Here is a 15,567-nt window from a genome sequence, read left to right as displayed (position 1 = left end):
GGAAATGGGAGGCGGTGGCTGGAAGGAGGCAGAAATCTTTAATAAATAAATAAATTAAAAAAAAACACATTCATAGTAGTGAATGCCTTTAATCCTAGCACTAGGGAGACAGCAGCAGACAGATCTGTAAGTTCAAGGCCAGCCTGGTCTACATAGTGATTTCCAGGCTATCCAGGGCTACATAGTAAAAGCCTGTCTCAAAAAATAATCTAAACAAAAAAAACTGGACAAGCCTGTTAGAGCTGAGTAAATAAAGCATTCTCTTTCATTCATTCATTCTCTCTCTCCTCTCTCTCTCTCTCTTTCTCTCTCTCTCTCTCTCTCTCTCTCTTTCTCTCTTTGGGACCTGCAAGTTTGCTAACTAAAGACTACAGAACAGTCATGAAACTGAAAAATAGCTCAGTGGTTAGGAGCACTTGCTGCTTTTGCTGAGGACTTGAGTTCAATTCCCAGCACCCACACAGTGGTTCATGACCATCTAGAACTCAGGTTCCAGGGGATCCAGCCAATGCCCTCTTCTGACTTCTTCAGGCTCCAAGAAAGCACCTGGTAAGTGGGCATATGTGCAGGCAAACACTCACATATATAAATTAAAATAAATCTTCAAAAATTATTTTTAAATAAAGGTCATATCTCAACTCTAAACTGACAACAGGTATATTATGTGGCTTTCTTTTCTCTGTACAAAAATGCATGGAACAGCCCTCCAACCTAAAGGCTGTATGATCAGGGTAAGGCCTGTAAGATCTCACCAATTACAGGTTCACAAAACAGTGAAACCTGGATAAAGGAGCCTCAGTCACTCACAGGTCACAGAATCTTTGGGAGACTAAGCTGATGTGAATTCCTGTCTTACAAGGAAGGCCTGGAAAAGGCCGGGTCCCCATAAGGATGGCACATGTGCCCCCAAAGAGATGCCCTCATCCTGATCCCCAGAACTGTAGGTGTATAACCCTACCGATAGAATCAAGGCTGCCTGTGGCTGACCCTGATATGGGGCATGAATCAAGATGACCCAGGTGGGCCCAACATCATCATGGGCAGAGGAAACCAGCAGGGTGACAGCATGGAAAGGAACTGGTCTGGAATCACTGGCTTTGAAGACTAAGGTGTGGGACCAGATGCCAAGGTCACACGGCTAGAAAAGAGGTTCTCCCAGAACCACAGGGGCTAGGAAATGGATCCTGCCACAACCATCAGAGAAAACGCAACCTCTGGTGCCCAAGGAGATGCATTTCAGAAACAGGAGGTGATGAATCTGTGCAGTCTTCAGACCCTAAGTCTGTGACCCCTTGTTACAGCAGCCGTAAGAAACTGACAGAGACCTGGCAGGCTCACGATCAGTCTGCCTCTGTGGAGGAGGAGCTGAGACATTCTGGAAATGTCTCTGGTAACCATTCACCTCTCCTCAAAACCGAAAGGCCAGGCCAAACATGGTGGCACACACCTGTAACCACAACACTCAGATGTGAGAAAAAGAAAAATCAGGAGTTCAAGGTCATCCTCAATTATATAGCAAACTTACGGCCAATCTGGGTGTGATAGCTAATTTTAGTGTCAACGTGACTGCATCTGGAATTAAGTAAGATCCAAGCTGCTGGGTACACATGTTTTTTTCCCCTTGATTAAATCATTCAAAGGAGGAAGACCCACTTTTAATCCAGATCTTCTGAGGTGGGAAGCTCCCGTTTTAATCTGGACCACACCTTCTGCTGGCAGCCTATATAATGGACATGGAAGAAGGAAGCTTGCTCTCTTTGCCTGCTTCTTCTCACTCTCACTGGCATTAGAGTGTATTTCTTCAGGACTCTGGCATATACTGAAGACCCGCTGAGCCATTCAGCCTTGTGAACTAAACAACTACTGAATTCTAGGACCTTCCATTGGTAGACAGCCCTTGATGGACTAGTTGGACCAGAGCCTGTAAACCATTTTAATAAATCACCTAGATACATACATACATACATACATACATACATACATACATACATACATACATACATAAATGATGGATACATACATAGGAAGGTGGGTAGATTGATCCATTCTGTCCGTTCTTTTCCACTAGAGAACCCTGACTAATACACAGGCTACATTAGACAGTCTCAAGCCTCTTACAAAGCCTGACAACTTGAGTTTGCTCCCTGGGACCCACATGTTAGAAGGAGAAAATTGAATCCTGAAAGTTGTCCTCTGACCTCCTCATGCACACGGTGCCATGTGCGCATTCACAGGCATGCACATAAGTGCACATGCGCACACATAAATAAAATAAATACACTAATAAGAATGTTTAAACATCTGAACTGCTTCACAGAAGCCTGACTGCCTGGAACCCACCCTTAGCACCATCACTAACCTCCAGTGCCTCTGGGCTCCCCGTGACATGTCCCTAACCCTCCCCAAGCACTTCCAGAACTTCTGGGTTCTAAAAACAGATGGGGTCTCCTGACCCATTTTCGGCTTCACTAAACTGGTGTTCGAGGGGCTTCGAAGCTCAGTTAGCCTGAAAGTCCCCCAGGTAGCCTTGAATCAATCTCCTTTTGCAAAATGAGGGGGATCACTGTCTAGGGGTTTCCTAAGTTTTTTAGCTCATGCAGGCCCCTCTTACCTCAACACCAGCACTGGACCATCAAGGCCATGGGATCTATCTCATGCTGATTTCAAAGGGCCATCTCTGAGGCTTTTCCCTTCTGTGTCTGTTAAACCCTCAGATTCTACACATCACCTCTTCCAAGTTCTATCAGGAGTCACCAAACCTGAGGCACTCCCCAAATCCACCCCAACTGCTGTTTCCTGTCCCCCCATAGCTCAGGTCTGTTGACCATGCAAGAAGACAAAGGACACTCCCGAGCTCCATCTGGACATCTACAGGAGACAAGACCTTGAGTGCTCTGAGCTGCTTCTCACCCTGATCCTCTGGGTCATCTCCAAGGTAAGATCAATTCTAGTCTCTTTTGGAGGCCATCACCAGGGCCAGCGCCTGGGAAGAAAGGGCTCCAGAAACACAGCAAGTCGTGCTGTGAAGGACTGGAGGGTGCATCGCTCTGACTAATACTGAAAGTTACCATCATGCTGCCAAACCCCGTCAGAGGACAAATCCAGTCTGGTTCTGTAGCTCATGCTCCTTGATGCTGCAGGCCAGATTCTCCTCACCTCTCGCCTCTCCCCTTCCTCTTGATCCACTGCCACCAGCCTCTCTCCTTCCACTTTCCTCCCCTCCTCTACCTTGCTTCTTCTCCTCCCCCTTCCCAGTTCCTCTCTCGCACATCCCTCCTCTACAACAGAGACGACCCCCAGCCATCCACCCCCTACTTCTGGCTTCCCACGTAGAGCCAGACAGTCATCATATTAACATCTGACATTTCAGAAACTTCTCGGCCCCATTGCCAAATCAAATCAGCTCAGCCCAGAGCCATTCCCTCACAAACCCAATTCACTCTTGAGATAGGCTCAAGTATGGTTGCCATGCGTAATGGAGTTCCTGGCTCTGGATGGCTTCCTCCACACTGCTGCAGAGACAAACCCACTACCCACAGCCGCTCCCCTCAAAAAGAGAACACTCTCCAGGGGGCCAGGTTCACAGGCAGCACTATTTTCCCTCCAAAACCACCTGATGCTCACATTCCAAAGCAGGAAGCCAGCTGCAATGCAGAGGGGTATTATAGTTCATTGCTTATTAATCGTTTGTATACTGAAAAGCTTGGTTCCTTGCTGGCTTTTTGGTTTTGAGACACAGGCACTGTAGCCCAGGCTGGCCTCAAACTCACTATATAGCCAAGGATAATCTGGAAAGCAGATCTTCATGCCTCTACCTCCCAAGATCTGGGATGGCAGGTGTCCACCATTGTGCCTGGCTTGGTTCACTTTTATCATGATCTTTCTTGAAATCTTTAGAGAACTCATGTAAAATACTATCTCTATTAGAGAGATCTCTCTCTACGTTCTAGCAATTCCTTCTGAGTCATTTGGGTTTTTGCCTCATTGGATAAATGCAAGGAAAATCTAATTGGACTCTTTTTATTACAAAGGAGCATAAACAGGGTGATCTCATTTATGCATGGCTCTATCTGTGTGTGCTATGCCAAGCTATCTGGATGCTTAGCAAGTACTAATACTGGATATTTCTGGATAGCAAGATCATTAAGGCATTATTAATATCTTAACAACATACCTCTTTGTACTTTAGCATTGCTTAAATGTTTCTCAAGAAGCATATATTCGTGAAAAGTGGTCAAACGAAGCTGAGTTTTGTTTTTGCCATTTACTTGCAAAAGAGACAAGTCTTTATGGAAATTCTCTTGAAGAATACTGGGCCTTTTGTGTATAACCACATTCTAATATGGATCAATCAAAAGACTTCATCTACCATTTATAGGTGAGTATTTGTTGAGCATATCCTCTGGCTCCCTGCATTCTGGGTTCTATAGCAGCCAGTAAGAGCAGACAGCCTCATCCCTGACCATGTCAGCTGTAGGGCCAGGTCTTCCCAAACCTGCCACACTCTGCTTGCTCCTTTGTAGGCAAATAAATACAAGTCCCATCTGGTCTCCAGCTACACAAGTGGAACAAACGGAATCAGTGTCTTATAAAAGGGCTGGAGGGAACTATGCAGACAAATACAGTCACACACTAAAGACACACATGTGAGGACAAAAACAAGGTGGCATCGTGGAAGCAGGAAGCAAGCCTTCACCAGACACCAAGCCCACTGGCACCTCCTCCAGCACAGTGAGCAACAAATTCTAATGTTTATAAACCACACGGTCTAAGACAAAAGAAGCACAATGGGACTGAAACAGCTCTCAAGATGCAACCACCTTCCTGAATTACCTACCCAGAGAGGTTTAAATCAGATGACAAATGTCCAGACACACCAAGTAGAGACACCAGGGAGACAAGATGCCACAGGACCATGGAGGAAGAGGGAGGCAAACAGTAACGTCAGAGCTACAAGCCAGTAGAACAAGCAAGGTTTCTCCCCCAGACTTTGGTGGGAGCAAAGCTCTGCTGACACCCTGATTTCAGACTTCTGGCCTCAAGAGCCATGGGAGAATATGCTGCTGTTATTTTAAGCCACCCACCAAGTTTGCGGTAATTGTTAGAGGCTCTAGAAACAAATAGACACCCCAGCACCCAAAACTCCATCTCCACACTCAGCCGGGAGCAGAGAGCCTGCAGGAGGTCAGAGCCAGGGTGGTGGGAGACTACAGGAAGGAGACACGTGGGATCTAGCTATTGGTGCTCGGAACTGCACCAGTGGCAACGCTTCAAGAAGAAAAGACGTCACCACCCACTGGTTCTCAAGCCCCAGATACTAGACTTGAGGAGCTGGCAGTAACACTTGTGCAAAGGGTAGGAGTAGGTTAGGGACAGAATATGGTAGCACCTGCTACCAAGTGGTCTCAGGGTAGCATGTACAGCCGTTAAAAGAGAAACATGGGTTTGTCGTGAAAGTCACCCTACAGATGTTTGAGTCACTGACCATGACAACAACGGCTGGTCTCTACAGAGACTGAAATATACTGCCTGTATGCTGTCCAGACCATTACAAAGCCCTTGCCCGTCCATGTCCTCCTTATGCCTCACAGTGACCCAAAGGGCCTGTGTGAGAGCTGAGGTTCTCAGAATACTGTAGATCTGCGCAGAGTGGCACATTAGTTATTAAACTCTGGGATCGAGGGGAAATGAGATGACTCAGAGGATAAAGGCTCTTGCTACTTAAGCCTGGCAACCTGAGTTTTCATTCCTGGGGCTCATATGATGATGGGAGCAAAGCGACTCCCAAAGGTTGTTCTCCAATCCCGACAAACACACCATGACATGGACAACACACACACACACACACACACACACATACACACATACACACACAAACAAACAAACAAAGTCCAGGTTCAGGAACAAGACTCTATACGAGGCCAAGCACTAGCTACTGGTCAGAGAACCATCTGCTAAGTTCTGGGGCAGAATGAGTGGCCAGACCTTCAAATGCATTTGGCATAAGTAGGAGGCAGAGCCCAAGAGGCATCGCCACGAGACACCTGAATGTCAAGTGTTCCATCAAGTTCTGAGTTTGAGAGTAAGGCGGGCCAGTAATTGAGCCTTGACCCACCTCCTCCAGGCACCCAATGCCCAGAAAACAGATAGCTCAGGCAGAGTTCTGCAACCCAGGCTGCACCCCACACAGCCTCCCAGAGCCTTGATGCCCTACCATCAGCCTTCCACATTCCCTCACAACATCAGCATCAGCACAGAAATGCAGGCTCATGTCAACATCAGCTGCAGGAAAGGGAACTAGGGGGGAAGCTCTCGGAGAGCACCAACAGATCAGAAAGCATGTTCCAAGGCCAACCTCAAAACTTCCCACAGTCCTGGACAATCCAAGTCTCTGCACAGTCCCATTCCACAAGCCTCTTTGAGGAGGATGACCTTGAAGGTACTTCCTGTGCCCATAGGAACCACCTGGACTATAACTCCTGTTAAAGTTAGATCAGCCTTCCTGAGAATTCAAAAGTCCAGTCAGAAGCTTCCTGAATAGCATTTTTCCAGGCCTGCCGGTAGGCTGAGCTGGTTTCTACCTTTATCCTCTTCCAAGCATCCCATGGATATTTGCACCTAACAGGTAGGAATTTATGTCTGAGACAGGACGCCCACAATATCAGGTCCCTCTGCTGTGGATGCGTGGTAAGACAGAGGACTGGAAGTCCTCAGAAGAAACATGGTAGCAGCAGAAGAAATGAGGTGTGTATCCTTTCCTAACCCCAGCCCTAATCAAACTGATAATCCTAAACCTAACCCTAGCCCTAGCCCTAACCCTAACGCTAAACTCAACTCTATCCCTAGCCAGAGCCCAAAGCACTGCTATCTTAGAAGTAAAGTGTCACCCTTCAGAAAGAATTTTTTTTGCAGGAACAATAATGACTTTGAAGCACCACAAGCTACACATATGTGTTCTGAATGATAAGTGCACAGAATTTCAACCAATGACAAGCTCCAGGCATCCACCATGTGGGAACTCTTGCTGTCCCTACTCCACAAATGAGGGCGGTAAGGCTCAAAAAACTCACGCAGATAATAAGCCCCTTCGTCTTGGGCAGACAGACTCCAGAAACTGTGAAGTTTACCACTTTATAGGTATGATTACTTTGAGGAAGCCCTTTAGGGACCAGGTCACAGGGATTGGATTGGCATCCACACCAGTGGGGGATCATGGAACCAGGGTGAACGTGTGGAAAGGCTGGGCTGTCAAATCAAAAGAGAGAAGAAAGAGATCCCCAGAGAGACAATTCAGGGAGGCTGCTGTCCTGAGCAACCCACGCACTCAGAGAGGGCACTGGAGGCCTGGAGACCTTGGCCAAGGCCTGTAACACAGTCTCTGTACTGGCTGGTTTTATATCAGTTTGATTCTGCAGTCATTCTTAAGGAGAACCTCTATTGAGAACATGCCCCGTCAGATTGCTTGTTGATAATTGATGTGAAAGGGCCCAGCCCATTGTGGGTGGTGCCACCTCTGGGCTGGTGGTCCTGGGTCCTATAAGAAAGCAGGCTGAGCAAGTCATGAGAACAAGCTGGTAAGTAGCATCCTCCGTGGCTTGTGCATGAGCTCCTGCCCCCAGGTTCCTGTTCCATTTCAGTTTCTGCCCCGACTGTGATGTGGACCTGTAAGCTGAAGGAAATCCTTTCCTCCCCAAGTTGTTTTCAGTCATGGTGTTTTATCACAGCTATAGAAACTCTAAAACAGTCTCCATTAGAGACTTCTAAAAAAGGGTTAGAGCCATCCGTGGAAAGGACACAGGTTCAAAGATAATGGGAATGGGCAAAGCGTCCACAAGCCAGTGGCTCTGGGTTCCGTAAAGAGATGCAGTGATGACCTGTTTCTCAGGGATAAGAACATCACACGAGCTGTCACTGTCATCAATCACCACCATGACAGCACCTGCTGTGTCATGGATTGCATCACTGCTACTCAATGAGCTGCCAAAACACAGCCACTGTTCCGGCGGGTGTCTGTGATCCCCATGATGAAGGGAAAGAGACGGAGTCAGGGAGTCTATGAGCTTGCTCAGAAGACTCCTTAAGAGTGGTAGTGTGTGGTAGTGGTTAGGACACAGGCTCTCAGGTACACCACAGGCTTGCTACTGAGCAGCTTCAGGACCTTCAACAAACAGCACAACCTCCAATGACTATGTCAGACAGGTGCCTAAAGTGACCCCTCTCAAATGACAGCTCCAAATGACTATGGGGCCTTTCCACTGAGCGTGGTTGGACAGGATTGTGACGTCACGAGAAAGCGCTCAAGAAAGAGCACCACAATCAGCAGGATCAATGACTGAAATATACACAGGGAAGAAGGTGAGTCATGAGAGGAATGCCATGGCTGGAAGAGATGCTACACAGTACACACGTACACATCTATGGCCAGCAGGTATTTTACTAAGACAACCAAGCAATTAAACAGGGGAAAGAAGGTGATGATCTTCTCGACAGGTGATGCTGGAACACTGGGATGCCTGTGTGAGGATAAATTAATTGAGCCCTAACATCAAGCTACACACAAAGTAAGTCGACATAGATCTCCATTGGGCTCAGCATCATCAGCCATTATAAAAATACAAATTAAACCACAGTGAGCTGCTAATACATACCCACTGAGGAGGCTAAAACACTGAAGATTGACAATGGTCAATAGTGGCAAAAACACAGAGCCTCCAGGACCTAATGGCACTGCTGGTGGCATGTACAATGGTGCAACCACTGACAGTCTGTCAGTTTTGTAAGACATTGAGGATTCGGGGGATGTAGCTCAGAGGTAGAACACTTAACTAGCATACACAAATACCACAAGAAAGAAATAACAAGAATAATAATAATAATAATAAAATAAAGATAAAGACTCAGGCCAGGCATGCCTGTAATCTCAGCACACAGGAGACTAAGGGAGGCAAACTGTTGTAAGTCTAAGGCCAGACTAGCCTACAGAATGAGACTCAGGTATCAAAGACAAACAGAAAAAAGTTCACCTACTCTTTAATGCAATGATTCTATTCCTTGATAATCCAAGAGAAAAGAAAACACAAGTTCAAACAAAATTATACTGCAGCAGTCAGAGGTTTTGACTTTTAGTATAGGCCAAAGCAAAAACAATCAGCTTCCCCTCAACTGGAACACAAGTAAACCAATTGTATCTTCATATGACAAGTATTGCATCATCATCATCATAATAATAATAATTAATACTGGGCTAGGGGCTGGCACCAGGACAAAGTTGAGAGATACACTGGCCATGGGTCAGTGTGACAAGACAAGGAGGGAGAGAGTAGTGAGCTCAGAAGAAAGGTGAGCTGGAGCCTTAGCCCAAAGGGATGCCAAGAATGTCCTCTGATGTCCACTTCTTTCACACATACAAAGGGTGTACAGCTGCCTCACCTACCATTGAGGGAGAGTGGGAGGAGGGATGAGTGGCTCGGGGGGCAAACCCTGAAGTAGCAACATAGGAGCAGACTGGTTGGCACCTCTCTCAGGGGAGCCCCCAGCCTCCACCACCTTAGTCTCCAAAGGAGAACATCTGCCTGGAATGCTTCAGACTTGCATGAGGAGAACCTGAGAAGCTAAACAGGGGTCCCAGGCCAGCTGAACAGCCTATTTGGGACTTCAAGAACAACCTTGCCAATTCAGGTCACAGTCTGCTCAAGCCCTGGAGAAATCAATGTCTAGGAGATGCTTCTAGGGCATTCCCAATGCCTAGGACATTCTTCAAGAAAACCTGAGGGGGGCTGGAGAGATGGCTCAGAGGTTAAGAGCATTGCCTACTCTTCCAAAGGTCCTGAGTTCAATTCCCAGCAACCATATGGTGGCTCATAACCATCTGTAATGAGGTCTAGTGCCCTCTTCTGGCCTGCGAAAGAAAGAAAGAAAGAAAGAAAGAAAGAAAGAAAGAAAGAAAGAAAGAAAGAAAGAAAGAAAGAAGGAAGGAAGGAAGGAAGGAAGGAAGGAAGGAAGGAAGGAAGGAAGGAAGGAAGGAAGGAAGGAAGGAAGGAAGGAAGGAAGGAAGGAAGGAAGGAAACAAACCTGAGGGTCAGCCCTAATTCCTTCCCCTCCTCAGTGCAGCAAGATCTGGTCTACAGTCCCAAGGGGCTGCTCAACCTTGTCTCCCAGGGCCTTCATCTCCTTCATCTCCAGCTCTTCCTCTCTTCCCCATCGAGAAGCTACTTTTAATCTGTGGGCTTCTCACATGCTAAGCCATATGGCTTCTTCTGCTAAATTAAGGTTCCCTTTGGAGGCTCTTTGAGGGTCAAGGACCAATGCTTCTGTGTGGTCCCAGGGGGACCCATAGAAAGCCAGGCATACTGTGGTATCCGCTAAATGCCTACTGGTCCTTTCGGATGTGAAAAGAAAATTCATGAAGAATAAAGCTCTGGCAGCAATCTACTGCATACTCAGGCAGCCAGTCCCCAGTCCCACTCCGAGCCTACACTGCCCATTCTCAGCTTGGGCTCTGGCTGGGAACTGGGCTCCTGTTTCAGCCCATCTGCTCAGCTTTTTCTCAGCTTCATACTGGGGGGTAGGAAATTCCCTGGGAAAACAAGCTACATGGAGAGAGAGGAGAACCAGTCTGAGACTCCACCTATCCAAAAAGGAAATGGATCATCAATCCCTGACCCAAGCCAATCAACCAAACGAGTATGCTGCACCTGAGTCATGCTACCACGGGAACCAGGTGAGCCCTTCTCTTGCTTGGGTGGCAGAAAACATATTCAAGGGACTAGGGAGATGGTTCACTCAATAAAGTACTTGCCATGTAAGCATCAGGACTTGAGTTCAATCCCCAGAACCCATTTTAAAAAGCCAGGCGTGGAGCCAACAGATATGGCTCAGCAAGTAAAGCAAAAGATGCTGCCAAATCCGATGACCTGAACTCTGGGATCCATATGGTGGAATGAGAGACGACCTCTACTAGTTGTTCTCTGGCCCCCATACTTGAGAGAGAGAGAGAGAGAGAGAGAGAGAGAGAGAGAGAGAGAGAGAGAGAGAGAGAGAGAACCTAAATAAATAAACTATAAACTAAGCCAAGTGTGGCAGTAGGTACTTTTAACCTTAGCTCTACAGAGGCAGAAACAAGCTAGTGGGCTACTGGATAGATAAAATATCCTGGGGTTCGATGGCCGGCCAACTTGGCTTACTTAGCAAGCTCTCAGCCAGTGAGAGATATTGTCTCAAAAAATAACATGAGCCGGGTGGTGGTGGCACGCGCCTTTAATTCCAGCACTTGGGAGGCAGAGGCAGGCAGATTTCTGTAAGTTCAAGGCCAGCCTGGCTTACAGAGTGAGTTCCAAAGCTACAGAGAAACCCTGTTTCAAACAAACAAGCAAATAACATGAAAGTAAGAAGGGCTTTCTGTAAAGAACAAAGGCTCAATGGACATGCAAGGGTGATAGTAAGAAAAGATAATGGGGAGTGTGCATAATCAAATATAGTGTGTGTGCACGCGTGTGCGTGTGCGTGTGCGTGTGTGTGTGTGTGTGTGTGTGTGTGTGTGTAATTTCCAAAGAACAAAAAGAGCAAAATAAAAATGTGATTGTTTGATGCCGCCCTGGAAACAGAAACAAAAACAGGGAAGCGTGAAAAGACCTCCTAGCTATAAGACAGAGACTTGAGAGATGGTTCAGTGGTTAAGACTGCTCTTCCAAAGGACCTGGGTTCAATTCCCTACACCCACATGGCAAGTCACAACCATCTGTAACCTCATTTCCAAGGGGTCAGACACCCTCTTCTGCCCTCCACAGGCACTGCACACACAATGCTCACAGATCTACATGAGGGTAAAATACCTATGCACATTTGCAAATAAATAAATAAATAAAAGTTAAAGATTCAGACAAAGGCCCAGAGCACACTCCTTCAACTTGATGGTTTCACGACAACTCAGCCACCCTAGGCCAGGGGTCAAGGGCCCCAAAGACCAAGAAAGGGTCCCTCCAGGAGCTCAGTGACAGACAGGATGACCGGATCAGCAAAGAGCAGCAGCACTGATGAGTGAGTGCAGCCTTGGGACTCTCCACCTGCGCTGAACCAATCAGTGTGCTGTGAGCACTGTGGCTTTAAATCCCTGGAAAGCAGTTAGCTTCATACAATGGGGACATTTCCTAGCCAGAGAGTCAAACCATAGCCACAGAATAACATGACAGACAGAGACCAGATACAACAGGCTCCAGCCCCAGCTACATACAAGATCCCCACCCAGAATCTTTAAGGCAAGCCCAGCTCCCTTATTTCCTAGCTGACCCTGCCTTTGGAGTCTGGACACAAAAGTCACAGACTGGGAAATTCCTGAGCTGAATCCTGAGTTTTTCAAAAGATGCTGTCTGAAGCAGGGGATGACTTCTGTGAGCCTTAGAGTTCACCGAGGATGCTTGAGGGTCTGCTCTGGGCCTGCCTGAGGCTCCCTTCCTGACAACCCCAAAAACCCCCACAGTCAAAGTGCTCTCTCCCTCTTCCTCTCCCTCCCTCTCTCTTTCTCCCTCCCCTCCCCCTCTCTCTCCCTTCCCCTCCCCCTTTCCTCTCTCCCTCCCCCTCCCCCTCTCCCTCTTCAGCTCCCTTCTCTCCCACTCAGTCTCCTTCTACCATTTGGTCCTCCTCCCCTTCCCACAGGTCCACACACTAGTGTCACCGTGTCTCACGGGACTGTCGACACTCTCTAACGCTCAGCATCTCCACTCACTCCTCAGCACTGCCATCTGCTGTCACCCCACCTCTCCAGGAAGGGCCTTAGTCATATCCCAGCAAATACCAGGCCATTCTGCACAGTGTTCCTCTGTGCCATCCACATCACACTTGGCCTCACCCCAGCAGCTGGCTCGGCTGTCCATCCCTCACGGTGAAATGCTCTTCCCTCTGTGTTCATGTGCAGCTTCTTCCCCCACACCATCCCGAGAACATCTCCTCTTCCCACTCCATACCCTCTTAGACGGCTGCCTCAGGCCTGTGGACACAGCATGATCAACCTGACCCTTCTTCCTGCTGAGTTATCCCACCTCCGAAAAACGCCTGCACCAAGTTCCACTGCTCCAGACCTCAGGCCCATTCTTGCCTCCTCTCTTCAAATCACCTTGTCTCGTCATCCTACCGCCTGAGAACTCTGATCTCTATTTCCAAATAACCCCGCTGGTGCCCTGCACAAAAATCCCACCCTCTTCCCCTGTCCTCCAGCAGTGACCTCCAGTACATCTGCTCGTTCACACCCTGTTCCAGACCTCGCAGCAGTCGGAATAAATGCTTGCAGGCCCATCACAGCCAGGGGCAGTGGACATGATCTCTGCATTAGGAGGCCAAAGCCAGAAGGATCAACAGTCAGAGTTACACAGTAAGACCTTGTCTAAAACAAAACAAAACAAAACAACAGCACCTCTCCAAGGCCTTAATTAGGAAAAAATCTAAAACCTTTAGCAAAAAACTTCTTGACCTATAGTCTGCCTTCAGGTCCCTAACTCAGGATGCTCCAGTGCTTCTGGTCTTTTCCAGTTCCTCTCTCTCCTTCCACCTCATTCCTGGGATCGCTGAGCTGCTCTGGGTGGTGAGATGCAGGTGCCATTTGGCAATCGGAAGCAGGGCCTGCGACGGCATTCCTGAGAGGCGCTCCGACACTGCCATTGTGGCTGGTCCTTTCACCTCACTCTGCATAGCAAGGGTCCTGAATGCCGCTCTGACTCTACCTTAGTATAGGGCCTCCTCAACTCCCACAGCCCATCTATCTGAAACAGCATTTCCCTAAAGAAGCCCACCTGCCCCTCTCCAAGACCTCCTCAAGTCCTACCCTCTGTCCTCTCTGAGGGATATGGGGCTTCCCCTGAGGACATTCACTTCCCCTAACTGTCCATCCTTCACTCTTGTCTTTCCCTTTTCAACTTCTGGCTCCCTGGGTGGACCATGAACTCCAAGAAAAAAAGAGACCACAATATCTTCTTCATCCCTGGGTCACTGCAGACCCACCACCCGGCACTAGGCCTGTGGTCTCAGCAGTCTCTGCAACGGTCCTGTCTACTCTGTGTCCATTTCCCCTCTGGAGCGGTGCTTCAGTTTCCCTTCCAGGAGACACCCCACTCCTCTCAGTCTCCCTGGTGTAGGTCACGAGGTTCAAGCCTGTCCAATCACAGCATTCCATTTCTCTAGCCAGTGAGCTTCCTCCCTGGGACTCTGTCAGAACTTCTAGCAAAAAGCTATTCTTTTTCCATGAGAGCTACTTAGTCCATAGGAGCTGCTGCCACCGTCCCACCGTCACTGAAGCAAAGCTTACCAAAGAACGAAACATCGCAGAAGAGAGCGAGAGGGGCAGCTCCCCCAGACGAGGCCATGCCTGGGAAAGTTCCTAGGCTGAAGTGAATAGTGCTTCTGTCACAACCAAGAGACCTGACTAACGCAATGCTCCAATAAACACCGGGTGTTGAATGAATTAAACAGTCATGCAAGCAGAGTCTGCCAAGAGAACTCTCTGACTCCTCCTAGGCCTCCTCATTCTCCCTATAAACACTTGCTCGCCATGAGCAGAGACGAGACGATCTTCCCACGACCAGCTCCGCAGACTGAAGGGCTGGAACTCAGACGGACCACATGGTCCTGGATGTTACTCTGTGCCAGAGAACCACCCCAACAGCTGGGTCACATACTATCCCAGACTAGGCTGGCAAAGGTGGCCTGGCTTTGGATGCCCAGGTACTCCCACCAAGAAAAGAGTTGTACCATCCATCCTGTACCCTGTCCCTCCCACATCCCACCCACCTCTCAATGCCGGGCCCAACCAGGGCTGTGCTACCACTGTCAATAGGCTCACAAATGCCATGCTGCTCAGCATGGGGTAGACATATGCCATGGGGCGCAGTTTATCTGCTGCCTTTGGGGTGTCAGGGAAGAGGGGAGCCACACAAAGCAGCGAGGAAGAGATGCCACTTCTTGGGAGTCATCTCAGAGCAGAGCGTCAGGGACCAGCATACCAGCAGGCCTCGAAGGCCTTCAGATGACGCAGGAGGCAGGAAAGGTCCTCACATCTCGTCTTTACCCCACAAAATGTGAAGCTGCAAGTTGGGGGAGGGGCGCAGCTGAGCCAACAGTCCTCCTTGAAGCTCAGCCTAGGGTGGTCATCCCATGTTGTTGGAGGTGGACACGAAAAGCAGAAGGGTGTGGAGGGGGGGATAAAGTCCCCTTTCTGGGAAGGGGAGGTCCTAGGCTTGGGACCAAAGATGGGGTTCTCTCCAAAAGAGGCCTCAGCACAAGTCGCCCATAGAGACTAAAGCAGCAGACAACTTTCCCACAGAGACTAGGGCAACAAAGCCATCTTAGAGGGGCCTATCAAAGGCAGGTCCTGCCTGTCTTGGATGGCAGCCCCTTTGATACCTAGTTGCATTCTGTCCCTCTTTTTCCTCCAATGCGGTCTCCTTGTTCCCAATCCCACCATTCCCCACGATTCTCACTAATCCCAGCATCCTGGCGACCCCGCTGCAGCCCCGGTCTGCTTCTTCACTGCACCCTGACACACACTCCACACCAGTCACACCTTCCTTCCACTCCACCCAA

The 15,567-nt window shown here is 48.6% G+C and overlaps 1 protein-coding gene across 7 annotated transcripts in view; it reads right to left on the bottom strand.

The window, feature by feature from the left end:
* The window catches only part of Rap1gap2 (RAP1 GTPase activating protein 2), a 227,198-nt gene that overhangs the window by 86,360 nt on the left and 125,271 nt on the right, over positions 1 to 15,567 (bottom strand). The window lies entirely within an intron of this gene.

The sequence above is a fragment of the Microtus ochrogaster genome, chromosome 7, assembly GCF_000317375.1.
Source record: "Microtus ochrogaster isolate Prairie Vole_2 chromosome 7, MicOch1.0, whole genome shotgun sequence".
In the NCBI taxonomy this organism is placed as follows: Eukaryota; Metazoa; Chordata; class Mammalia; order Rodentia; family Cricetidae; genus Microtus; species Microtus ochrogaster.
The sequence above is the reverse complement of the archived record's forward strand: the minus strand, read 5'-3'. Positions and strand labels throughout refer to the sequence as shown.